The 25,139-nt window shown below is 48.7% G+C and overlaps 1 long non-coding RNA gene across 1 annotated transcript in view; it reads left to right on the forward strand.

Moving 5' to 3' along the window:
• The window catches only part of LOC106510184, a 44,491-nt gene continuing 30,272 nt past the window's right edge, over positions 10,921-25,139 (forward strand). The window contains exon 1 of the long non-coding RNA XR_001308409.2: positions 10,921-12,127. This is a non-coding gene — a long non-coding RNA (uncharacterized LOC106510184). The remainder of the gene's footprint in view (positions 12,128-25,139) is intronic.

Here is a 25,139-nt window from a genome sequence, read left to right on the forward strand (position 1 = left end):
ATAGTCAGCTTGGCTGCATCTGGCCAGTCACATCGGAATCGGCATCAGCACCGGTCCGCAGCCATGTTCACTGCCAGTGAGTGAGTGGGTGTTGTCACCAAGGCGGCCTCAGCTACTCAGCCACCGATGCACAGTCCATGGTGGGAGAACTCTGGGCGCCAAGGCCTTTGCCAGGTGTTACCTCCTCTGGGGCAAAACCTGAGTTTTCCTTTCCTCTGGTGTTTCCCACCCACACAGCAAGAGAGAATCAACCCACGGAAACGGTTCCTGTGTGAAGTCTGGGTGCCTGAAATGAGAGTCCCTCGGCCTGGAAGTCCCCGGGGGTGAATGCCTCTGAGCGAAGAAGGGATACAGGAGATGGGCTGTCACCTGCTGTATAATCAGGTGATTACAGAGAAGGGAGCTTTGAGCCAAACAGAGCAGCCTGTGCGTACTAGTTACACAGATATAGGCATGCAGTTGCTGCTCGGGAGCCTCAGGTCCGTCGTCTGTGAAAGAGGACAAACCCTTCCCTCTCAAGCTCATCACGAGTCAGAGGAGGGGATGCGTGTCTAGAGTCGAGGGCAGTGCCCGGCCCCTAGGAGACCCACAACAAACCTCAGCTTTCTCTCCTGCTTGCCCCTCCACTCCGGATGAGGGGCCTACCTAAGACATTAAGGGACAGGACGCAATTGAGAACCTGAACCTTCAGAAATAATCCAGGAAAGCTTGAGGCTCTCAGGCTTCTGAAAGCTTTCCAACAAGAAGGGGGCTTAAGACCAACAAGAACTAGGAAGCTGTATAAGATTTCTTAAGGCACAGATTGCTTTTCTCTGCTTTTATTTTTGGACCTTCCTCCCCCTGTTTATTTCTCAGGGTTGTTTTGCTAGAACCCCAGCAGGACCTGTGTGTTTGTGATCTAGGAAGCAGTGATGCAGGGGACATAGGCAAACAGGGTGCTATGTTCCTCAGCTGCTAGGCTTGGGCACTCAAGCCCAGGACACAAGAAGACAGTGCCGGCTACAGAGTAGAGGAAAGGGACGTGAGGGCCAGTGCCTGAGAGAGCAGGATGGAGACACCAGCTGGCCGAGGCCCGAGAACGGTCCACAGTGGCTGGAAGTCCAAGGAAGTCTCCAACAAACTGTAAGAACCCAGTAAATGCTAGCTGCATGAACAACTGAGTAGAGGTAGAAGAAGTGGTGGTATGATGGAATTCAGCTAGAAGACCTAGGTTTAAAGTGTGTGTTCTGAAAATGCCATTTGCAGCAACATGGATGGAACTAGAGACTCTCATACTGAGTGAAATAAGAAAGAGAAAGACAAATACCATGTGATATCACTCATATCTGGTATCTAATATACAGCACAAATGAACCTTTCCACAGAAAAGAAACTCATGGTCTTGGAGAATAGACTTGTGGTTCCCCGGGGGGAGGGGGAGGGAGTGGGAGGGATTGGGAGCTTTGGGTCAACGGATGCAAACTCTTGCTCATGCAATGGATTTACACTGAGATCCTGCTGTGTAGCACCGAGAACTATGTCTAGATACTTACGACACAGCACGACAATGGGAGAAAAAAATGATGTGTAACTGGGTCCCCGTGCTGTACAGTGGGAAAAAAAATAAAAGTGTGTTGGGGGAAATACCAATAAAAAATAAATTAAAAAAAATAAAGTGTGAGTTCTAACTTTTCGTACTTGCTAGCTGTGTGCTTGTCAAGGTCTCTTGGTGAACCTCAGTTTCACTGACCTAAAATGGGGGGTGGGGGCAGGGCAGTCATTCAGCTTGCTCAATTTAGCTCAAAAGGTTGTGGTGAGGGGTAGGTAAGGTAACCGATGAAACAGTCGCATGTGATGGTAAGAGATAAACCGAAATACTTCAGACTCCAACCCAGCCTAAACCCAGACTGGGACTCGAACCCAAGTTTTGTTTTGTTTTGTTTTTTGTCTTTCCTAGGGCTGCACCGGCGGCATATGGAGGTTCTCAGGCTAGGGGTCTAATTGGAGCTGTAGCCGCCGGCCTACGCCAGAGCCACAGCAACGCCAGATCCGAGCCACGTCTGCTACCCACACCACAGCTCACGGCAACGCTGGGTCCTTAACCCACTGAGCAAGGCCAGGGATCGAACCCGCAATCTCGTGGTTCCTAGTTGGATTTGTTAACCACTGAGCCATGATGGGAACTCCCTCCCAACTTTTTTTTTTTTTTTAATTAGAATCACTCAAGCAGTGTCTGGATTTACTGAGGCTCAGGTTCTCTGTGTCTCAGCCCCAAAGAAATTCAGTGAGAGAAAAAGTGATAGGCAAGAAATAGATTTATTAGGACAAGATGTTTGTGAAGGATGCACACAGGCAGATAAGGAAACTCTACCCCAAGGATTATGTGGGCTACATTTTTATAATCCACGGAATGGAGGGAGGGGGAAAAGACTGCCTTCTTCCTCAATCTTCAGGTAGAGGTCAGGCTTACATCACTAGCTCCTGCCTCATTTCAGTTAAGACAATATTTGACTTTATTATGAGTTCAAACTAGGACTGTCATGGTGCTTCTTCAGATCAGCAGAAGGGTGGTGACATATGCTAAAATATATTGAACCATCTCAGGTTTCTATGTAAGGAGGGCCTCCTACTTTGAATGTCATCCTTTCCTTAAATTCCTGTCCTTGGTCCTAGGGATCATTATCTTGCTGAACCTGAATGCGGGCCTCATTCTGTTTTTCACTTACTGACTTGAGGCATATCTCTGCTTTTATTTATGGTTTTATAGCTGAGCAAGCCTACTTCGTTCTGATGGCTTTCTTGAACCATCATTAACTTACAGTGGCCTCCCAAAGTTCCCTAGGTTTCCCTCTCTATCCATGGTCCCCTACTAGGACTTCTACAACTACCTGTGTAACCATCCTACCCTATCCCTATCAAGAGTGGCCTTCCAGGACTTACGGGGACACCATCAAAAGGAGGTGTCAGGGATTTTGTTCAGCCATAGCCAGGTCCCACACCAGGAGGCAGTGCATTCTCTGAACGTTTGGATAATCTAGACAGAAAAGTGAACGGTCACTGGTCAACAAAGTAATCTAGAAGTTCCTGAGGCTGTTTTAGTCCAAAAGACCCTGGGGGCACAGCTTCTGCCTACTGCTGCCACCCTCTGGTCACAACCTGAATTGCACCCTTGTTAATTTCACTGTGGGTGGTTGGAACAATTAACCTTTGCACACAAACTGATTTGCATAGTTTTTGTTTACACAGTCCCCCCTAAAATATGACATTCTTTCATCCACACAATATCCTTGCAGAGTAAGCGTTTTTGTAGGTAAAGAAACCAAAGCTTGGAGAAGTTAAATGAACTTCTGTGTAGAGAAGATGACCCAGATTCTCTGATTCTAAGGCCTGTGTTCTTTCTGCCATCACCAGGGGTGTGTCAGTTAGTTCTGCCACTACCATAGGAGGTCTCAGAACCTGAGCTTGGGGGTTCTCCTGATCCCCTAACCCACCCCCTCCTCCACCGCCCTAAACTCCAGATACCCCATGTGTATACAAGGCAGAAGTGCTGGAGCCCCAAAGATGAGCAAGGCCCTTGTGGCCCCTGTCCTCCCAGGGATCCCAGACTGATGAGGGAGGAGAGACAGGCACCCAGGGACCAGGGTACCCATGAGAAGTGCCGCAGACAGGCTTCAGCATGAGGGGAAGAGGTGCTTCTGTTTGGCAGAGGAGAGAAGCAGGCAGTGACGCAGGACTTTGGGGGCAGGAGAAAATTCATGCTACTTGCTAAGGGCCATCCATTCTTCCTGCTCTCCACTTACTCATTTAACAAATATTTCTTGTGACAGGCATGTATTCTGTTTGTTTCTAAGAATAATAGCAAAAGCAACCCTTTGTTACATCGTATTCACGTATTTATTCAAAGAATATTTTTTACTGCCCATTTTCCCTGTATGTCGGCCCATAGTGGACTTACCTTCTAGTGGGGTCACAGACAATACACAACACAAATTAGTAATGTATAGGCGTTTAGATGGTGACAGTGAGAGAGCAAAATGAGGAGGAAGGGGGAGTGCAAGCTGGGGTGGGAGGTTTGCACTTTAAGAGACCGCAGCCCGAATGTCTCCCTGAGGAAGTGGCTCTGGGTAAAGGTGTGCTGGGGGAGGGAGGAGGGGCTGGCCTGTGGGGGAGGAGCCTCCAAGTAGGCAAAGGCCCTGAGGTGCAACCACAGTGTACTTGGGGAGGGGGGTTGGAGCACAAACAAAGGTCCTGAGGTGGGACCGCAATGTGTTTGGGGTTGGGGGTGAGTGGGGATGTGGCAGCAGCATGGGGCACGGGTTGGGGGGCAGAGGTCAGAAAGGTAAAGCAGGGGCTGGTGGCAGGAAGTCAAAAGTGACTTGGTTCGGAGCAGGAAAAACCAGTGCAGCTGGAAGTCTGCTTGAGGTCTCCTTTCTGCAGAGTTAAAGCAATGGGAGAGGAGCCTTTTCTGCAGTCTTAGTCTATAGGTTGGATTACCGTGTGAGGAGCTGAGGCCAGGGAGGGCTTGGGATGTACCACAAACCACCACAGACTTAGTGGCATGAAACACCCATCAGGCTGCTATGCTTGCTGAACTTGGGGGCATGGCTCTTCCCTGTCCTGGGAAGGCTCAGATGGCTGGAGGGATGTGAGGCACTGGGAGAGCGGGACCTGGGGGAGGAACGTCCAACACTGAATTCATTCCTTCATTCGTAGCCCTGATGCCTGCACTGGGAGAGCTATAGGACTGTTGATGGAAGGCCCCATGTGGCCATCATGCCACAGTGTGGGAGCTTTCTTTTAAGAGGGAGAGCCACCAGAGAGCCAGCATTCTGAGAGGAGCAGGCACAAAAGCAGGCATCAAAATGCCTGGCTTTTGATCACCTAGCCTCAGGAGTCCTGGAAAATCATTTCCACGCACACAGCTCTCCCAAGGAGTCACAGAGCTCAGACTCCAGGGGAGGGAACTAGGCCCCATGGCAATGGAGAGCATCTCAAAAAAACAGCAGCCTTTTTTTTTTTTTTTTTTTTTTTTTTGTCTTTTTCTAGGGCCACACCCGAGGCATATGGAGGTTCTCAGGCTAGGGGTCTAATTGGAGCTGTAGGCCGACGCCAGAGCCACAACAATGCCAGATCCAAGCCATGTCTGCGACCTACACCACAGCTCATGGCAATGCCGGATCCTTAACCCACTGAGTGAGGCCAGGAATCGAACACGCAGCCTCACGGTTCCAACCCACAACTTCATGGTTCCTAGTTGGATTCATTGACCACTGAGCCATGATGGGAACTCCAACAGCAGCCTTTTTAAAACACCATCACGATGAGCCTTGAGGCAAGTCAGAGCAGGGTACCATAGAAAGAAGTTTTTAATTAGAAAGGAGGCCCCAGAGTTCCCATTGTGGTTCAGTGAGTTACAAACCTGACTGGTATGCATGAGGATGCGGGTTCGATCCCTGGCCTTGCTCAGTGGGTTAAGGATCTGGCGTTGCTATGAGCTGTGGTGTAGGTTGCAGACACGGCTCAGGTCCTGCGTTGTTGTGGCCGTGGCGTAGGCCGACCGCCGTAGCTTGGAATTGACCCCTAGCCTGGGAACCTCCATGGGCCATAGACAAAAAGGACCCAAGCCACCTTTAACACCTGCTCCTATGAGAAGCTCCATTGCCTGTGTGTGTCTGGTCATTAACAGAAGGAGTCCCAGTGAACATGGGGGTGCATGATTCACAATAACCACTACATGGAAACGGCCCAAGGGCCCAACAAAGAGAACGTGGCGTATGCGTACAGCAAAAGACTTTTCAGCCTTTAGAGAGAAGGTGATCCTGCCATTTCGACCGCATGGATGATGGTGGGCGTTGTGCTACCTAAGTCGCAGAAGGACGAAGACTGCATCATGCCCCATCTATGAGGCACCTGTAATGGTCACACTCATGGAAGCAGAGACGACGCCATGGCCAGGGGCTGGGGGAAGGGGAGATGGGGTTTTGTTCCGTGGGTGTAGGCTTTCAGGTGCGTCCGATGAATAGGCTCTAGCCGTCTGCCGTACAGCTCGGTGCCTAGAGCTAACAGCGTGGTGTGGGGCACCTCACATGGTGCCAAGAGGGTACATTTCACGTCACAGGTTCTCTTTCCCCCCAGTGTTACTGAGATCTACTTGCCATGTCACATTGTGTAAGTTTCCGGGGTACAACCTGACGATTTGATACACATGTATGTTGCAAAATGTTTATAAGACAGTCAGTTAATAGCTCCATCATCTCCCATAATTCCTGTGTGTGGGGAACATCTAAGACTTATTCCTCAGCAACTTCCAGGTATGTAATACAGTATATATGTTTCACATTACAGCCCCAGAGCAGGGTCTTTTCTTCACCAGAAGTCTGTACCCTTGGAGCCACCTCTCCCCATTTTTCTAGCTCCCAGCCCCCCAGCAACTACCTCTCAACTCTCTTTTCTCTGAGTTTGGCTTTAAATAATTTTTTTTTATTTAAAATTTTTTTTTGTCTTTGGTCCTTTTTAGGGCCATACCCATGGCATATGGAGGTTCCCAGGCTAGGGGTCTAATCGGAGCTACAGCTGCTGGCCTACACCAGAGCCACAGCAAAGCCCGATCCGAGCCCGGTCTGGGACCTACACCACAGCTCACGGCACCGCCTGATCCTTAACCCCCTGAGTGAGGCCAGGGATCGAACCCGCAACCTTACGGTTCCTAGTCAGATTTGTTTCTGCTCTGCCGCAACGGTAACTCCTGAGTTTGGCTTTTTTAGGTTCCACCTCTAAGGGAGATGGTATGCTACTGTCTTTCTCCATATGAATTATTTCACTTAGCTTAATACCCTCAAAATCCACCCATGTTGCCACAAATGGCAGGACTTCCTTTTTTTATGGCTGAATTATAGTTTCTTTAACCGTTCTTCTGACGTTTAGGTTGTTTCCATGTCTTGGCTGATGTAAATAATGTTGCAGTGCACTCGGGGCACGTGTATCTTTTCAAGTTAGTATTTTTATTTCCTTTGGTTCTAAACCCAGAAGTGGACTTGCTGGATCATATGGTAGTTCTGTTTTATTTTTTGAGGAAACTCCATACCGTTTTCCACAATGGCTATACCATCATGTTACGTGTTCTTATGACAAACAAAAACAAAACCAAAAAGCAAAGTGACCCGAGGAAACTTTGGAAGGTGTTGAATATGAATGTTCCTTGGATTGTGGTGACGGTGTGGTGGATCTTTGCATTTGTCCAAACTCATCACATTGTATACATAAATGCGTGCACTTCTTTGTATATCAGTTAAACACCAATAAAACTTTTTTAAAAAAGAAGGACAGCTCTCCCGAAGGGCTGTGGGAAGGGGCTGCATCCTAGGCCTTTTCCCACCGCGGGCTGTGTCTGTAAGCATGCAACTGATCCCTCTCTCCCGGTTGGGACGAGGCAGTTTCAGGTGCCAGATCTGTGCCAAGTATGTATTAATAAACTCTTAACCATATTGGCAGCTTTGTGGTTTTCTGCAGCCTTTTGCAGCCTGGAAAACATTTTCCGATTAGAAGCCCCTGCTGTTTTATCTATTATACGTGAAACGAACGGAGTAAGTCTCCACATGTCCGCTGGGAGTTGGTGAGTAACATCAGAGTGTGCAGTGAGGGGAAAGGAATTAAAAAGGGAGCTGATGGCATCCGTGGGGAATAGCTGGGGAGGAAAAAACCGCACTGGGGGAGCAGGGCTGCCGAAGGATTTGTGTGCCATGTGTTCCGGCCGCTCAAGCAGGAGCACGTCTGCTGTCCACACCCGCGACACGTAAAAGGCAGCTGCACAGAACGTTATACATGGGCCGACTTACAGGGAGAAAAATTTTATCTCACAAGGCAGATTTGATTTCCTGAGACCATATGCTTGCTTTTCCTTTCCCCCCAAAGCCCACGATCTCATGTGGGAAAAATTTAGAGTTTTATTGGCTTTCAGAGAAGGGGGAATTGGAAATGTTAGCTAAATAGAGACCACGTGGACCAGCAGCTCATTGCACTCCCCCAGGGCTGCGGATAAGTGCTACAAAGCTGCAGATCCGAGGACAGAAATACAAAACTGGGAAGAGCTGGGGCTGGGAGCATGGAAATGTGGGCTCTGGCACTTACTTCCTCCAAATGGCATGGCCTGTGAAATGGGGGAGGGCAAGCTTTCCCCTGTTCATCTTGCAAAACTAATTGAAGATGAGGGGCACCAGATGTAACACTGACCTGGGACTCACGGGGGTCGGGGTGTGGGTGTCACAAGCCAGGTACATGTTATTATGTCAAGATGTAACTTACACTCTGACCAAAGCTGAGGTATTCATTTGTCCATTTTCTAAGCAATTATCACTTGAATGCTGTATGAAGACACTGTCTACAAGGGGCATAAAGCCGACTGAAAATCCCTTACTCAGAACAGGGAAGCCATTAGTTCATTCCCTTATTCATTCGTTCAGTCTTAGCAAGACGACAGGACTTCGAGACCCCGATGTGTGCCAGCTGCTGTTCTGAGAACTGGATATGCAGAACAATGTCACCAGCCCAGGTTCCTCATAGCTTGTACATGCTAATGAGGAGCTGCAGATAGTCATAGCCACACATATACATAATTTTCAGGTGGTGGTGAGTGAAATAAAGACAAATTAAAGCAAAGGGACACAGAGGGACAAGAAAGTGCCATTTTAGGAAGGACTGGTCAGGGATGGCCTAACTGGAAAGGCAGCAGATGAGCAGAGCCTGAAGGAAAGAGGAAGCCAGCCACGCAGCATCTGATGGAGAGCATTCCAGGGAGCAGGAACAGCAAGAGCAAAGGTCCTAAGGTGAGAATCAAAGGCCAGTAAGGATGGAGGGGCTGAGCTAGGGCGAGAGCAGTGAGAGATGCGGTCAGAGGGGAGCAGGTAGGTCACGCAGGGCCTCTGGGTCAAGGTAAGGACCTTGGAGTTGAGCAGAGAGCCTGGAGAGGGTTCTTCACAGAGCAGGGGTGTTATCTGACTTGGGATTTTATTTATTTATTGTCTTTTTGTTTTTTCTAGGGCTGTACCTGCGGCACATGGAGGTTCCCAGGCTAGGGGTCTAATCGGAGCTGTAGCCGCCAGACTACACCACAGCTCACGGCAACTCCGGATCCTTAACCGACTGAGAGAGGCCAGGGATCGAACCGGCAACCTCATGGTTCCTAGTCAGATTCGTTAACCACTGCGCCATGAAGGGAACTCCTGACTTAGGATCTTAACAGGATCTCTCCGGCTGCTCTCTGGAGAATAGTGCAGAAGGGACAAGATTGGGGGTAGGGAGACCAGTGCGAAGGCATTTCAGCGGCCTGAGCCTAGGGATTGGGAAGGTGGCAGCAGATGTCCAAGGAGGGGCTGGATTATGGATGTACCTCAGGGCGGTGCTGGTGGCATGTGCTTATAGCTTGGGTGTGGGGTAGAGGTGCAGCAATACTGGATCCATGAGCTCAAGGATTCAAATCAGGGCTTGTCTCTCTGGATCTCTTGTTCTGCTTTCTTTCATGTTGGCTTCATTTTCAGGTGGGCCCTTCCACATGCTGGCAATGATGGCCACCAGCCCCTATGTGCCACCTCCAGAAGCCCTCTCAGAAGGGCAAGGAAGTTTTAGTTCCAAAAGTCTTCACTAAGTGCCCTCTCTAGTCTCATTGGTTTGAACAGGGTACTGTGCTCACCTTGAACCACTGCGATGGCCGGGGGATGGAATCACATTGACTGGGTTAGGCGAAGACACAGGCTCCCTGCCTAGGGCAGAGGGAAGAGTCAGTTTCCCTTCAGTGCAGGGCGAATCAAGATGATGGAAAGAAAAAGAAAAGCAAGAGTTGGGGTTCCTGTCATGGCCCAGCAGAAACGAATCCAGCTAGTATCCATGACGATGCGGGTTCGATTCCTGGCCCCACTCAGTGGGTTAAGGATCCAGCGTTGCCATGAGCTATGGTGTAGATTGCAGACTTGATCTGGATGCTGTATTGTGCCTGTGGCATAGGCCGGGAGCTCCAGCTCTGATTCCACCCCTAGCCTGGAAACCTCCATGTGCCGTAGGTGCAGCCCTAAAAAGCAAAAACAAAAACAAAAACAAAAAAAAAAAAAAAGAGAGAGAAAGACAGAGAAAAGGAAGAATGGCTGCTGAGAGAAGGAGGCTGGGTGTGGTAGGTGCCACTGTGTGGGCTTCAGCCAGAGGAATTCAGCAAGGGCCTCCAGGGCAGATGGAAAGAGGTGTGTATCGAGATGCAAATGGGTGAACTATTACACGTGAGGCTGAGGGAGAAGGCTCCGAATAGTTATTTCTTATTCAGAGATAATTCTGGAATAATTCAAGCAATAATGTTAATAGAAATGGGGACCGTGGGAGCCAAAATATCTTTACGTTGCAAAGGCATGAGATGGTGAGTTAGGTTTTGAACATGTGAGACGCAAAAATGACTAACCACGAGTCAAGGCAGAATGAAATAAATGTTCAGTGAGAGGCGTCAGCAAAATTCCCTTGGGAAGCTTTACCTGTGGTGCCTGCAGGTCAGAAATGGAGAGACAGACAGCAGTCAGGTAGGCACTGATATCTGGCTCTCCACAGACCAGGAGTGGCGTTTCATCACCACTGCTAATGAGCTCTTAATTACCCAGGGCCCTTGGCCCCCCGAGTGTGCAGCATCTTTTCAGCTGTCAGCTTCCTTGGCCATCTATGCCCTCGAGCTGCTAATGGGTAGGCCGTCTGACTGCACGGCTTCCTCTCCCTTCTTGCCCCAGGCGCAGCCTTCTGTACCAGCAGTGAAACAGCCAGGGGAAGCATTACCTGCAGTGGAGGGGCAAAGAGTGCTTTGTTTGGCCGCAGATGGAAGACTAGAAAAACCTGGGTGATTTTCAGAGGCGAAGCAGGTGGAAAAGGAGGGGGGCCCATCCATAGTTAAAGCCCAGCCCAGCACTTCTTCTAAAGGAGAATCAAAATTCAATCAGTACACTTCTCTCAAGACTGGTGAGAGAGCTATGGAGAAATCCACTCCTGTCTGCAGCGAAAAAGGGAGAGAATTCACTGAGAAGATGCTGCATCCATTAAAGCTTCCTGGGAAAAGATAAGAGTGGCGAAAAATCAGAATTAGATCACACCAGCCAAAGCAATTAAGGAGAATAAGATGTGCTTTCGCAAATATCAGGGGAAAGGAGATTATGGAGAGGAAATAAGACTTAATAAATGCAGAGGACCATGAAATTAATGATGACCACAAATGGCTGAAATACCCAATTCATTCTTTGTTGGCTTTTGACGAGGAAAACAAAGAAAAGAAACCGAGCCATTAAAAAGCAAGGACAATGTGAGAAAAGTGGGAAGTACTGGCTGGCAGGGAGGAGGTGTCAACCCCTAGGGTCCCCAAGCTTTGCAGGTACTTTCTTGGGACCGAGGACACAGGGTTTGCCTAGCAGCCCTAGGCTGGGGAGCATGATGCGCTAAAGTCCTGAGTAGAGTGAGGAAGGGAAGGAGAGACTCCTAAGCCAAGGGGAGTTTGGAACCATCCTTACAGCCCCAAAACCAGACTCAGCTGCTCTCCAGCGTGGCCCCTCCCCTCCCATTCCCGCCCTGCCTCCCACTCTCTTTCCTCCTCCAGAGCTTTCTCTCCAGTGTTGAGTGCGCATTTCCTGGCTTTTTCTCTCTAAAGAGCCCAGTTGACGAGATTGTCCGGTTTCTGAGAAATGGGAGGAAGACTGGAGAGGCGGGGGGAATGCTGAGCCAGCAAGAACGGCTCCTCCTTTTTTGCTTTGAGTGAAGAGATGAAGTTGATTTCTGTAACTTGCCACCAAAAGTCCTGACTTACCCGGCCTGGTTCTGTGATAGGCACTGGGGAGACAAGGGTATGAAGATAAGGGCGCTGACCTCAAAGAGCCCCAGCCCCTAAGAGAGACGTCACCCAGACACGAATCTCTGCACGACAGGGTGATGGAGGCCGTCCTGGTGGACTTCTGGGTGAAGTGCCCCGAAAGCTCGGAGGAGGAGGAAGCCACTGCGCTCAGGTGGACTGGCGAGGCCCCCCGGGCTGCCTCCTGACGGATGGCTGGGATTTTGACAAGCAGCAAAGGAGCACATTTCAGACAGCAGGAACCCCAAGTGCCAAGGCCGAGAGCCACCAACAGTGCATGGCATCCAGGTGGTAAGTCATTCCTTTCGCTTCTAAATCTTTCCAGTGTCTCCACTCTCCAGCTGCCTCATCGTCTCTTGCAGTTCAATTATTTCTTGTCAGAGAGTGTTTTAGGAATAGATTGAATTTTCAGCTCAAGTGTTAGGACACTCTCACTTAACTGTATTACAGAAAAGACTGACGTGTAAGGGCCGTGCTTAACCAGGCAGTAGACTTCCTGACTTGGTGGTTACAGAGGTTCGGGGTGGTGTGGGAGGGGACCCAAGAGGTTGGAGAGCAGGATCCATGAGCACCTCCTGTGTCTCAGTGGCTCTTAGGCCTCTGAATTCACTGGCAGCACCCAGCATCTTACCCCTTCCCCTCCTCATTCCTTTGTTCAGGGTGTGTGCCATGGCGAGCACACAGCCATGACTCCTGCCCTCCCAGAGGTTAGAGGCCAGCAGGAGGCTCAGATCATCACAGACATGAAGGGACAGAAGCCAGTACAAGGAAGGCTGGGAAGGAGACGATAGGTGCTGTGATCGTGGACCTCAGGGAGGGTGCGATCCGGGTGCAAAGGTCAGGAGAGGCCTCCCTGAGGAAGCACCACTGAGTCAGGATGGGCTGGACAGGCCTGTGCTGAGAGGGCTGGGAAGAGCCGTCCCCAAGGCGTGGAGAAGGGCAGGGCAGAGATGGTGGGAGGACCGAGAGTGGAAGGACAGTCGTGTGCCTGGGGCTGGGAGGGCAGGAGCTGGAGCTGGGGAGGGGCACCAAGCAAGACAGAGCTGGAGAAGGACGCAGGGCCCGAAGGGGCAGGGCCAAGGCCCAGATTCTTTATCGGACAGCAGTGGGAAGCCACCGAGAAGTGTTAAGTAGCCGGTGACAGAAGGATTCTGAAAAGTATAAAATAAATTGCAGGGAAGCACTGTTGCCGGAACTCGGCCTCTGCTCACTGGTGCTGGATGGAAACTCAGAGACAGTTTTGGGTGAAGGAGAAAAACAGCTTTATTGCTTTGCTGGACAAAGGAGGTCACAGAAGGCTAATGCCTGAAAGACTCTGACCCCCTTTCGGGGGATTGGGAGGTGGTTTTGTAGTTTGGGAGTAGAAAGTAGGGCTGCAGATAAGGATGGGGTAGAGGCCAGCTTGACTGTTTCCAAAGCTGGCGTTTGGTGGTCTGCTGGTCTTCTTTCGGGAAGGAAGGATGCTTCAGTAACATCTTCCATTTGTCGGAGTTCCCATCGTGGCACAGTGGAAACAAATCTGACCAGTAACCATGAGTTGCGGTTCGATCCCTGGCCTTGCTCAGTGGGTTAAGGACCCGGCGTTGCTGTGAGCTGTGGTGTAGGTTGCAGACGTGGCTCGGATCTGGTGTTGCTGCGGCTGTGGTGTAGGCCGGAATGACAGTTCTATCAGACCCCAAGCCTGGGAACCTCCACGTGCCATGGGTGCAGCCCTAAAAGGACAAAAGACCAAAAAAAAAAAAAAAAAAAAAAGAATTCTGCAGAAGAACTCAAAGGTATTGTTATCTATATTCCCTGAGGAGGGACCAGGACCCTGCCCCAAATCTGCCCTCTCTTTTCTTGCGGGCTCCTCTCTGGTCTCTGCATCCCCTCCTTCCTGATTAGCAATCGTTTGAACTGCCCTTTGGAATGCAGGGAAGGTCAAGGATGCTGAATGAGGCCTGTTTCCAAAAAATGGGGGACATAGGAAGGCTTTTGTGTCCAGGAACAACCCCCCCCACCTCTTAGTACTAAAACTGCTTGGTTTTAGTACTAAAGGGAAGCATCCTCAAAGGTTTCAGAGGGAGGAAACTAGGCTAGTCTGAGAGGAGAGGAAGAACAAAAGAGGTGTCCTGATTGAGTTTAGGGTACAGTTAAGCCGGGGAGAAGGACAAGGAATATAACTTTTCATTCTTAGGTGTGTGAGGTGCCGCATTGCCGCAAGGCAGAAGAAGGTTGGCAAAAACAGATGAGGTGGGAGTTCCCGTTGCGGCTCAGTGACAAAGAACCCAACTAGTGTCCTTGAGGAAGTGGGTTCAATCCCTGGCCCAGCTCCGTGGGTTAAGGATCTGGCATGGCTGTGGTTGTGGTGTAGGCCAGCAGCTGTAGCTCTGATTGGAACCCTAGCCTAGGAACTTTCATATGCCGTGGGTGCGGCCTGAAAAAGAAAAGGAAAGAAAAAGCAGACGAGGATGGGATTTGGATTAGTGTGGGGGCGATGGAGATGGATGAAGGTGGGCAGGATGTGTTGAGGGACTGAATATGGTGGGCGGGTGGGGGTAGGAAGAGGAAGGTATCATCAACCAAGACGGGGACCCTGGAGGAGGACTGTGGCCTTGCTCAGCCTCGCCCCCAACCCTCCTTCTTGTGTGTGGACCCTCCCAAGGGCCAGCACTGTCACCACCATCCTGACTGGCCTCCAGACCTCTGCTTTGATCATCACAGGCCACAAGGCGTCCTGCTTCCCTGTGGAGGGAGAGAGGCACCATCAGACCACAATAAGACCTTGAAGTGTGGCTGTTACTCTCTTCCTATGTTGTTTTCGGCCAGTTTTTTCCTCCGCCCCCCTCTGGTGGGAAGACGAGAGTTTAATGATCAAAATAAGAACGAAAAAGGAGCTATTGACTTGGCAAAACATACTGAAGAGTTATATGATCAATCAATCATAGAGTGTTGGAACTGAAAAGAAACTCGGTTAAAAAAAAAAAATTAAAAAAAAAAATCTCTTCCAGAGCAACTTTGACAGCTGTTAAAACACCCCCTGCTTCAGCATTTCCAATCGCTGGGAGCAAACTGTCTGAACAGGCAGCCGGCTCCATTGTCAGAGGCTCTGATTGCAGGCGATGGGGTTTTCTTGTCTTCAGTCAGAATTTCTCTCTGAGCAACTTCCACCCATTTGTCTCGGTTGCATTCTCTGGAGGCAGAGCAGGTCAACGTCCCTTTTAAAATGTGGGGGCCCAGAAGGCGACACAAGACTCCAAATGTGGTCTGATTTAGTTAAAGCCCTGTGGGGAATTTAGAGGGGAAAAAAGTAAAGCCACTGAGCTAACCAGCTTTACAAAATGACAGTCATAGAAAGTGCCCAAAAGCGGAACCTGAGAATCAGAAACTAAAGGGAGTCTTTGAAAATACCCAGCTGGTCCGTTTCCCTAAAGAGATCACACCTAAACCTGTCCAACCCAGAGAAGCTGACCTATTTTTTTTTTTTTTTTTAACATCTCTGAAAGCAAGGGTTCCATGGATGTTTACTGCAAAGAGGCTTCTTACAGATCAGTCACTGTAAAATATTTTCAAATCAGTGTTTTCTAGTAGACGAATTTGTTTTTACATTTTCCTCTCTTGCTATTATCTCTCCTACCACATACATTGTCTTCCTAATGAAGCTGCTTATTGTATCATGTTCCGGGAGTGCATGTTCTGCTCCTTGTGCTTCTGTTTCAGTTCCTACTGCATTAATTAACCACACTTCCTCTATTATTTTCCTTTTTTTTTTTTTTTTTTTTTTTTTGTATGGGATCCATGCTATTTATCCTTATATTGTTGCATAATGCTTTGTGTGATGGATGTTCTCAAAAGTGCGTGCAAATCGACTCTTTGTAAATTGAGTCTCTTCAATTAGAAGTGCCTTCCAAATGCATTTCAAGTGTCATTATTCTCAGGCGCGCCGTGGGAGGCCGCCTGGTAGAGTGGGAAACACCAGGCCTTTGGAGCCAGAAAACAAACCACCCAGACCTGGATCTGCCACTTACAAACTGAGTAACCTTGATGGGTTACTTCATCTACCGGGGCCTTGGCTTTTTTTGGTTGTTTTTTTTTTTTATAACTCAATGAATTTTATTACATTTATAGTTGTACAACCATCATCACAACGCAATGTTACAGCATTTCCATCCCCAACCCGCAGCCCATCCCTTTCCTACCCCCACAACCCTGTCTCCTTTGGTAACCATAAGTTTTTCAAAGTCTGTGAGGCATTTCTGTTCTGCAAAGACGTTCGTGGTATCCTTTTTTTAGATTCCAGCATACGTGATAGCATCTGACGTTTGTGTCTCACTGTTTAACTTCACTGAACATGATAATTTCTGGGTCCATCCATGTTGCTGCAAATGCCATTATTTCATTTCCTTTTTAGAGCTGAGTAATATTCCATTGCGCATATGGACCACATCTTCTTTATCCACTCCTCTGTCCATGGACATTTGGGTTGCTTCCATGTCTTGGCTATTATATATAGTGCTGCAATGAACATTGGAATGCATGTATCTTTTCAAGTCATGGTTTTCTCTGGATTCAGGCACAGGAGTGGGATTGCTGGATCAATTGGTAATTCTATTTTTAGTTTTTTTTAGGAATCTCCATACAGTTTTCCACAGTAGTTGCACCAGTTTACATTCCCACCAACAGTATAGGAGGGTTCCCTCTTCTCCACACCCTCTCCAGCACTTACTGCTTGTAGAATTTTCGATGATGGCCATTCTGGCTGGTGTAAGGTGGTACCTCATAAAAGTTTTGATTTGCATTTTTCTAATAATAAGTGATGTCGAACGTCTTTTCATGGGTTTTTTTGGCCATTTCTATGTCCTGAGCCTTGGTTTCCAAACCATAAAATGGAGATAATAATTCTGCCTCAAAATGTGCTTGGCAAAAATAAATAAGCAGGAGTTCCTGCCGTGGTGCAACAGGTTAAGATCTGACGGTGCTTCAGCTGTGGTGTAGGTTGCAGCTGTAACTTGGATTCGATCCCTGACTGGGAACTGCCATATGCCTCAGAGATACCCAAATAAATAAGTAAAAGAAAAAAAAAATAAGCAAAGGAAAATCCCTGCAACCCAGGAAATAGATACATCTTCCTCTACTTATTTATTTTATTTTATTTTTTTTTGCTTTTTAGGCCGCACCTGCAGCATATGGAAGTTCCCAGGCTAGGGGTTGCATTGGAGCCACAGCCACAGCAATGCAGGATCCAAGCCATGTCTGCAACCTATACCACAGCTCGTGGCAACACGGGGATCCCCAACCCACTGAGGGAGGCCAGGGATTGAACCCGCATCCTCATAGATACTAGTTGGATTTGTTTCCACTGCACCACAGCGGGAACTCCCACATCTTCCTCTCTTTAAAATGGAGAATCATTGGGAGTTCCCTGTGGTACAATGGGTTAAGGTTTCACTGCAGCAGCTTGGGTCACTGCTGTGGTGTGGGTTCAGTCTTTGGTCCAGAAATGTCCACATGCTGTGGGCATGGCCAAAAAATAAAAAGTAATAAAGTGGAGAATCATTTTTTACAGTGGGTAATCTTCTCAAAGATCTGATTTGTGGAGTTCCCACTGTGCTGCAGTGGGATTGGAGGCGTCTCTGCAGTGCTGGGACACAGGTTCAATCTCTGGCCCTGCACAGTGGGTTAAGGATTGCCACAGCTGCACTGCAGGTCACGACTGCAGCCTGGATCTGACCCCTGGCCCAGGAACTCCGAATGCCATGGGGCGTCCAAAAAGAAAAAAAAAAATCTATTTTGCAAACTTGGATGTTTCTGATCACACCTCCTTAAAGCAGGACACAGTGTGTATTGATGTCACTCTCTGAGTTTGGAAGCGTCTACAAAACCTCATCTTGTGTTCTGCCCTCTGGACCCCACCCTGTTCAGACAGACCTTAGAACAGAGGTTAACATCTGCAGTGCTACCAGCTGTTTTCAGAGTCTGCTTCTACTTCTGCCCGACAGGCTTGAGTTCTCAAAGTTTGTCGCATTCCTCTGTTCTCACTGTCATCTACATGCCTCCTTCTGAATATCTTTACCTGACCTTTTTCATGTTATTTAGGTCTTTCTGGTTTTCCCTAAATTCTTCCCCAGAAGGTTGGATTTTGCATTCACTCAAACCACCCATCTTTCCTTCCTGACCCTGAGTTCCTTGAGAGGCCATGCCCACAGGCCAAGCACAGTGCTCAAATGAAGGGCTGGCACCTCTCCCTGGGAAGTTCTTTCTGCAGGCTGACATATGGACATTGTTATCTATAAAATGAGGAAATACAATGATATCAGTGGTTTCCAGGCTGGAGTTTCTAGTCCTTAGGGATCCACAGTGGGAGAAAAGGAAAAAAAAGGAGAAAACTAATCCAAATGTTTTGAAGAGCTCAAAAATAGTGTGACTATTCCCAGCTAAGGCTGCACTGGCTTATGCAAACACCGCCTCTTGATCCGGTCGGAATGACGTCAGTTCTGTGCGGTATCACAGGTTGCTCAGTGTGTGCCGCAGTCAGGATTCTTGGTTGTAAAGAACAGAAACCAAGTCTGATTGACTAAAGGAAAAATAAGTGCTAGCTCCAGATGAAATGGAAAAGCAGGACCAGTTTCTGGAAATGGACAGTCACCAGCAGTTGGACAGCCCCCCTAAAGGCAAGTGTCCACTGTTGTTCAATGTTTGTCATGATAAGTAAACCAATTAGAACTTAACCAATGGGGAAAAATTTATTTTGAAACGTAGGATCCATAGAAGGAAAAAATAATGAAGAGGTTTGATGATTTTTTAAAAATGTGTCCAGAATAGATGATTTCTAACGTTACTCCCAGACTTAGGTGCCCCCTGCAGGCAAGACAGAGGAATAACTGTGTTTTCTCAAGCTCTTTGTTTCATTAAATACAGCTGCCCCTCAGTATCAGATGGTGATTGGTTCCAGGACCCCTCATGGATACCAAAATCTGCAGAGGCTCTCGTCTCATATATAAAATGGTATTTACAGGAGTTCCGTCGTGGCGCAGTGGTTAACGAATCCGACTAGGAACCATGAGGTTGCGGGTTCGATCCCTGCCCTTGCTCAGTGGGTTAACGATCCGGCGTTGCCGTGAGCTGTGGTGTAGGTTGCAGACGCGGCTCGGATCCTGCGTTGCTATGGCCCTGGCGTAGGCCGGTGGCTACAGCTCCAATTGGACCTCTAGCCTGGGAACCTCCATATGCCGCGGGAGCAGCCCAAGAAATAGCAAAAAGACCAAAAAAAAAAAAAATGGTATTTACATATAACCTACACACATTCTCCCTTCCATGTACTTTAAATCCTCCCTAGATAACTTGTAATAGCTAATACAATGTAAATGCTATGTAAATAGTTGTAAATACAATGCAGATTCTATGTAAGTAGTTGCCAGTGTGAGAAAAATTCAAGGTTTGCTTTTTAGGACTTTCTGGAATTAAAAAAAAAAATTGTTTTTTGGAAGTTCCTCTGTGGTGCAGCAGGTTAAGGTACCAGCCTTGATGTAGCTGTGACTCAGGTCGCAACTGCAGTTCAGGTTCAATCCCTGACTAGGGAACTTCCACATGCCATAGATGCAGCCAAAATGATAATAATAATAAAATTTTAATAATAATAAAATAATAAAATTTGTGATTGGTTGAATCCACAGATGCAGAACCTGTGGCTACAGAGGGCTGACTGTGTATATAGGACTTGTAGAATTAATTACTGTTCAGGATAATTAGCCATAGCTGATATTAGATTCAGCTACATACAAGAGAACACAAAAGGAATAATGGCATAAACATGATACAAGTTTTTTTGTTGTTTTTTGTTTGTTTTACACAAAAGAAATCTGGAAGTGGGCATTCCCAGGCTGTATGGTTTCATAGTGTTCATGAACCCAGGGACCTTTTATTTTTACTCTGAAACTAGTAGTTCAAGAGTTTAATCCACAAAAATACCTCCTCAAGGCTGCTGGAGCTCCAGCCATCCTATCTGCTTTCCAAAGAGGAAGTAGGAAGAATAGTGAAGTGACAAAAGGCAAAAGGGCACCTACAAACTGCTCTCTCTTGACTTCCTTAAAGTTACCATTAACTGCTTACATCTTATGATCGCCTCTGATTTCAGGAGCGCCTGAGAAGCACATGGTCTTTTAGCTTGGCACATGGCCACCAGACATTGAGGGGGGCAACTGCAGTCTTTGTCTCCCCAAGGAACTCTTGAGGTGATCAGAGGTAGTCAGAGGCCCAGTTTGGTGCCATCGGCCCTTTGCAGTTAAGTTTATGCATATCACTTAAGACCAAGGAAGTCTCAGTGGGAAAGACCAGCAGGGATGCTTTTTAGAAGCTACCTTTTTGAAACACCTGGAAAGCAGTTATGGGTCCTTTGAGGAGCTGCCTAGAGAATAACAAAAACAGTGAACATTTGTTGAGTGTTCACCTTCTGCCAGGTACCGTGTAAAATGCTTTATCTCCACCCTCTCACCTCATTCTCACAGTTACTCCCTGAGGTGGGCACAATAACACCCAGCCTGCAAATGAGAAATCCAAGTGAAACTGACAGCACTAACAGCCTGAACCCGGCCTAAACCCAGATTGGGACTTGAACCCACGGTTTTAAATTAGAATCACTCAGCCAGTGTCTGGACTCACTGAGGTTCAGGTTCTTCATGTCTCCGCGTCGAAGGAATTTAGCGAGAGACAAGGTGATAGGCAAGAAATAGATTTATTAGGACAGGATTCTTGTGAGAGATGCAAGTGGGCAGGCACGGAAGTTCTGCCCCAAGGATCCAGTGGGCCACAGTTTTATCATCCAAGGAGAGTCGGGGTTGGAAAAGACCTCCTCTTCCTTTCTGGGAGTAGCAGCTCCTCCTTGGTATCCGGTAAGGTGTGTATTCAAATCAGCTGAGGGGTGGTCCTCAAACTCCCGCCCTTGGTCTGAATCTGAAGGCAGCCTAACCCCATCTCCCACCCAATGACCTGAAGCGATTCTCACACCTCCACTTGTCGAGCAAGCCTGCCTTGTTCTGACGGTGTTCTTGAGCAATTTATTAACTTACAGTGACCTCCCAAAGTCCCCTAGGTTTCTCTATCTATGATCCTCTACTGGGACTTCTACAACTACCTGTGCCTACTCCATCCCTATCACAAGGATTAGCGGCAAATAAATCTTTTGCTTGGTCACATTTAGGAAGGGGGAAGCCAATATCAAAACCTGGGTCTGTCTGATTCGGAAGCCTAACACACACAGAGCAGCTAGGCTTTCCCATACGGTGGTTGCTGGCCACAAGTACTTTTGGATTTCAATTAATTAAATGGAATTCAATTTAAAAAGTCATGGAATTCCCTGGTGGCCTTGGGGTTAAGGATGCGGCATTGTCACTGCTGGGGCATTGGTACTGCTGTGGTATGGATTCGATCCCTGGCCCAGGAACTTCCATGTGCTGTGGGTGTGGTCAATCAATCAGTCAATCAATAAACGCAGTTCTCAGATCCCTAGCCATGTTTCAAGGGCTCAGTAGCCACACGAGCTAGTGGCTACCATATTGGACAGCAAATATATAGAGTGCTTTCAACATCACAGACAATTCTTGTGCTACAGGGATGGATCATTCCTGCTTCGAGTTCTCATCATAAGTGAGATGATGAGACATTCTCATGTTCTCCAGCCTCCTTTCCTGTTTCTGCTGCCCTGTCTTGTTATACATATAGTTCAGCCATGCAAAAAGATGAAAGAAATTCTGAAAAAGAAAATACCCATGAAAGTGGGAAGAAGTGCAGCATGTAGGATTTGCGCTGCTCCAGTGCTTGCCTCTGGGGCAGGGGACCTACTGTGGAGGGCAGAGCCGCCTGGGGCGGAGGATGGGCCCTGCAGTTAGTAATCCCCGGCTCACTCACCTTTTCCCTCCTTTCTTTGGCTCTCCTTCCCTCCTTTTCCCATTTTGGCACATGCCAAATGTGCTTCCATTGAAACCTGCTCTTTTAAAAGGTTGCAAAACTCCCAGCTGCTGCAAAGTCAGACTTTTAAGAACACATTTGCATCTTTTCTCAGTTGCTGCCTTAATTACACATAATAAAGGTATTTAGTTATGGCAGAATAGCTGATGAGCCTGCACTATCATAAAAAGGTCTTGCAAAAGCCATTTCCCTTTGTCAAGAGAGAACTTGCTCAAAGACAGTGGGAAGCCGTGATTCATTCTTAATGCCAGTGTTACTACAAGAGGTTCGCTTCACTGGGAGAGGCTGTCGCACAAACTTTAAGCAGTGACAGGGTTCTCAGCCATGTAATGCAACCACCACCAATGCCTCAGCTGGAAAGGTGTGACAGGAGAAAACCACCGTTTGTGATTGGTTTATCAGGGTCAGCAAACTTTGTGGGCTGAGCTCCTGTTTTTGAAAATAAAGCTTCATTGGGACATAGTCAGGCTCATTCATTTACATATTGTTTACATTGGCTTCCTTGCCACAACACGGAGCTGAGTGGTTGCTGCAGACACCAGCTATAAAGTCTAAAATACTCTCTGAGCCTTTCCCAGGCCTGGGCTTAGAAGGCAGGAGTTGGGTTAGACCAGAGGCCTCTGTCTTGTCCTGTTTGGGTATCTCTCTGGGAGGTTTGCATTGACACCACCTGGTCTAGGACACCATCACCCGGCCCCTGCCTGACTGCCCTGGCACCATCACCTACCTCCTGCCTGTCTGTGTCCCCCTTGTCCCCTCCAGTTCGTTCTCCACACAGAAGCTAGGCTGCTCCTTTGAAGCATAAGCCATTTCTTGTCACCACTTCACTCAAGGCACTCCAAGTGCTTCTCTTTCATGGGAGTGAAGTCCAAAGTCCTTAAGACGACCTGCAGGGCCCTCTCCATCATCTGCCCACCGCCCTCCTGGCCCCACCCGGCTCCCTCTGCCCCAGCCACCCCAGCCTCCTTACTTAGCCTTGAACTGCCAGGCACTGTCCCCACTCACAGGCAGAGGCGACCAGCTGGCTCCACAATGCCTGTGCCTTGTTGCCAGGAGGCGGTAGTGCAGTTAGACCCTGGCATTCAGGGGTGGCGTTTTGACTGTTCTTCCTGACAATGCTTGTCACTTCCACTGGGGGGCAGGTCCTAAGAACCATCTGTGCCTTCTCCACTCCCCATCCACCCTTTGATGGGAAGGGCTTCGAGGCCTTTAAAAGAGGGAAAGCGACAAGCTAGAAGGCATTGGAGTCTCTGGACCCAAATGAAGACTGCCCATCACCAGGAGCATAACGTTGGAGTGGAACGTGAGCAGGAAATAAACATGCGTTGTGCCGTACTTTTATTGCAGAGCTCTAGGTTTGTCATGACCGTTGGCCTTACCTAGACTAACCCAGGGCCTTTGCACTTGCTGTGCTCTCTTGCTGGAAGGCGCTTCCCCAAATATCTGTATGGCCTTTCACTTCCTCCCGTCTCTGTCAAATGTCTTATCCGAGAGGCTTTCCCAGATGACCTTAAATAAAAGCGCAAATCCCCTGTCACCCCAGCACTGTGTACCCTCTTCTATTTTATTTTTTTTCGTAACACACACCATCACTTGGCATAGTGTCTGTTTACTAGCTTATTGTTCAGTGGCTGAGTTGTGTGCCGTCTTTCTCACTCCACTAGGATGTAAGCTCCCACGTGTCCCCGGGGCTTAGGGCAATGGTTGCCACAGCGGAGAGGTTCAATAAATGATGAATGCATGAATGAATGAATGAATGAAAAGACCAACAATCTCAAGGACTCTCTTCCTGACTACACGCACAAGGATTAACTGGGAAACAGTAAGGTTTGGAGTAGATGGTGGGGTGGGGAGAAGAAAGAATGACACAAGTGGGATGATGCCTTCTGCAGGTTTTAACATGAGGTGAAGTATTGTCTGATGCCAGGGACAGCGCTGACACCAGGCATGTGGAGCCGCTGCTCTCATGGGGGTGGGGACACAGGTGGGAGCATACCACAAGGGCTGCTCTGTCACAGGGGCCCAGAGTGCTCCACATCTCAGAGGATGGGCATCAAAATTAGCCCTCGGGGTCAGGGATGCTTGCCAAAGGAGGCAACATGCAGAAGGAACTGGCTGTGAGAAGCAGCCAGAAGAGGTCCTGGCATGTGGGGGAGCAGGAGACGTGCCGCAGCCTGGTGGGATTTGAGGAGCCCTCAACAGTCTGATGTGGTGTGAACTCAGGGGCAGGCGGGGCTGAGGGGAGGGGAGGGGAGGGCAAAAGGCCTGTGGGGCCAGATCGTGAATGGACTTGCTTGTTATGCTAAGAAGCTTGAAAGCGTTGGGAACCTGGCAGGAGAGGGCCAAGCAGGAGAATAGCATAATCAGAGGTGCATTTTATGAGGCTCTTTCTGGCAGCAGCCTGTAAATGGGATTGGCAAGGGCCTGAGATTAGAGGCCAGGTGAGGCAAATGTATGGCGGTGTCATGGGGGGGGTCCGGGATCCCTGGATGGCAGCGCCCCACCCCTCAAGACAACACAGACCACATGGCCAGCTCAGCCAATGGGAGCCCAGGAAGCCGTGCCACTTTCTTCCATTCTTCAGATGGGTTGGTTACCATCTGAGTCTCATTTCATAAAACCATGGGCTCCAGGAAAAGGCAATGATTTCAAGCAGCGGCATCTCTGAATCCTTACTGAGGTCTGCATGCCACCTTTCCTCACTGTCCCGCAGGGACCCTGCAGGTGGCAGGCCCCGATGTATCACGGCCACAAACCAGTGCCTATGAATAGACCAGGGCCTCGGGGTCCAGGTTTAGGGAGGATATCTGAGAGGCCCCGGGCACTCAGGGTCTGTCGTGTTGTAACCTAGGTCCTTAGGGTCTTGGCACCAGAGGGGAGATATTTAGATCAGGTGAGTCCCTTTTAGATGAAGGGGGTTGGCTTTCTCCAGTTAGGAGTGGCCAAGGAAGATGGGGAGATGTCAGAAAAGGGTAGCTGCCTGCCAGCTGCTGCCACCATATTGGCAGAAGACCTTCCAGGTTCTCCGTTTGCTCCTGGGCACTGGGGGCTTCCCTGTGGCAGCATCCACACAGCACTAGAACTCGCAGTAGGTTCATTGCCACCATCTCCTGAGCTTTCTGCCCCTCACCCCCGGTGGAGCACCTGCTGGCATTCCAGGAATGGGGGGGGAGGGGGCACAGGGTTGGAGCTGAGCAGGGGGTGAACGGCAGGGGGCACAGCTTCCAGACTGACTCATGGAAGCTGGGAGAGGGCCAAGCCTGCCCTTGTTTCTCACGTGGTTTGTGCTGTGAGAGAACCTTCTGCATCTAAGGAGCTTGGAGAAGTTGCAAGGCTGAAGCGAGAAGTACAGACCGTGGGT

Source organism: Sus scrofa, chromosome 4 (assembly GCF_000003025.6).
Source record: "Sus scrofa isolate TJ Tabasco breed Duroc chromosome 4, Sscrofa11.1, whole genome shotgun sequence".
Taxonomy (NCBI): Eukaryota; Metazoa; Chordata; class Mammalia; order Artiodactyla; family Suidae; genus Sus; species Sus scrofa.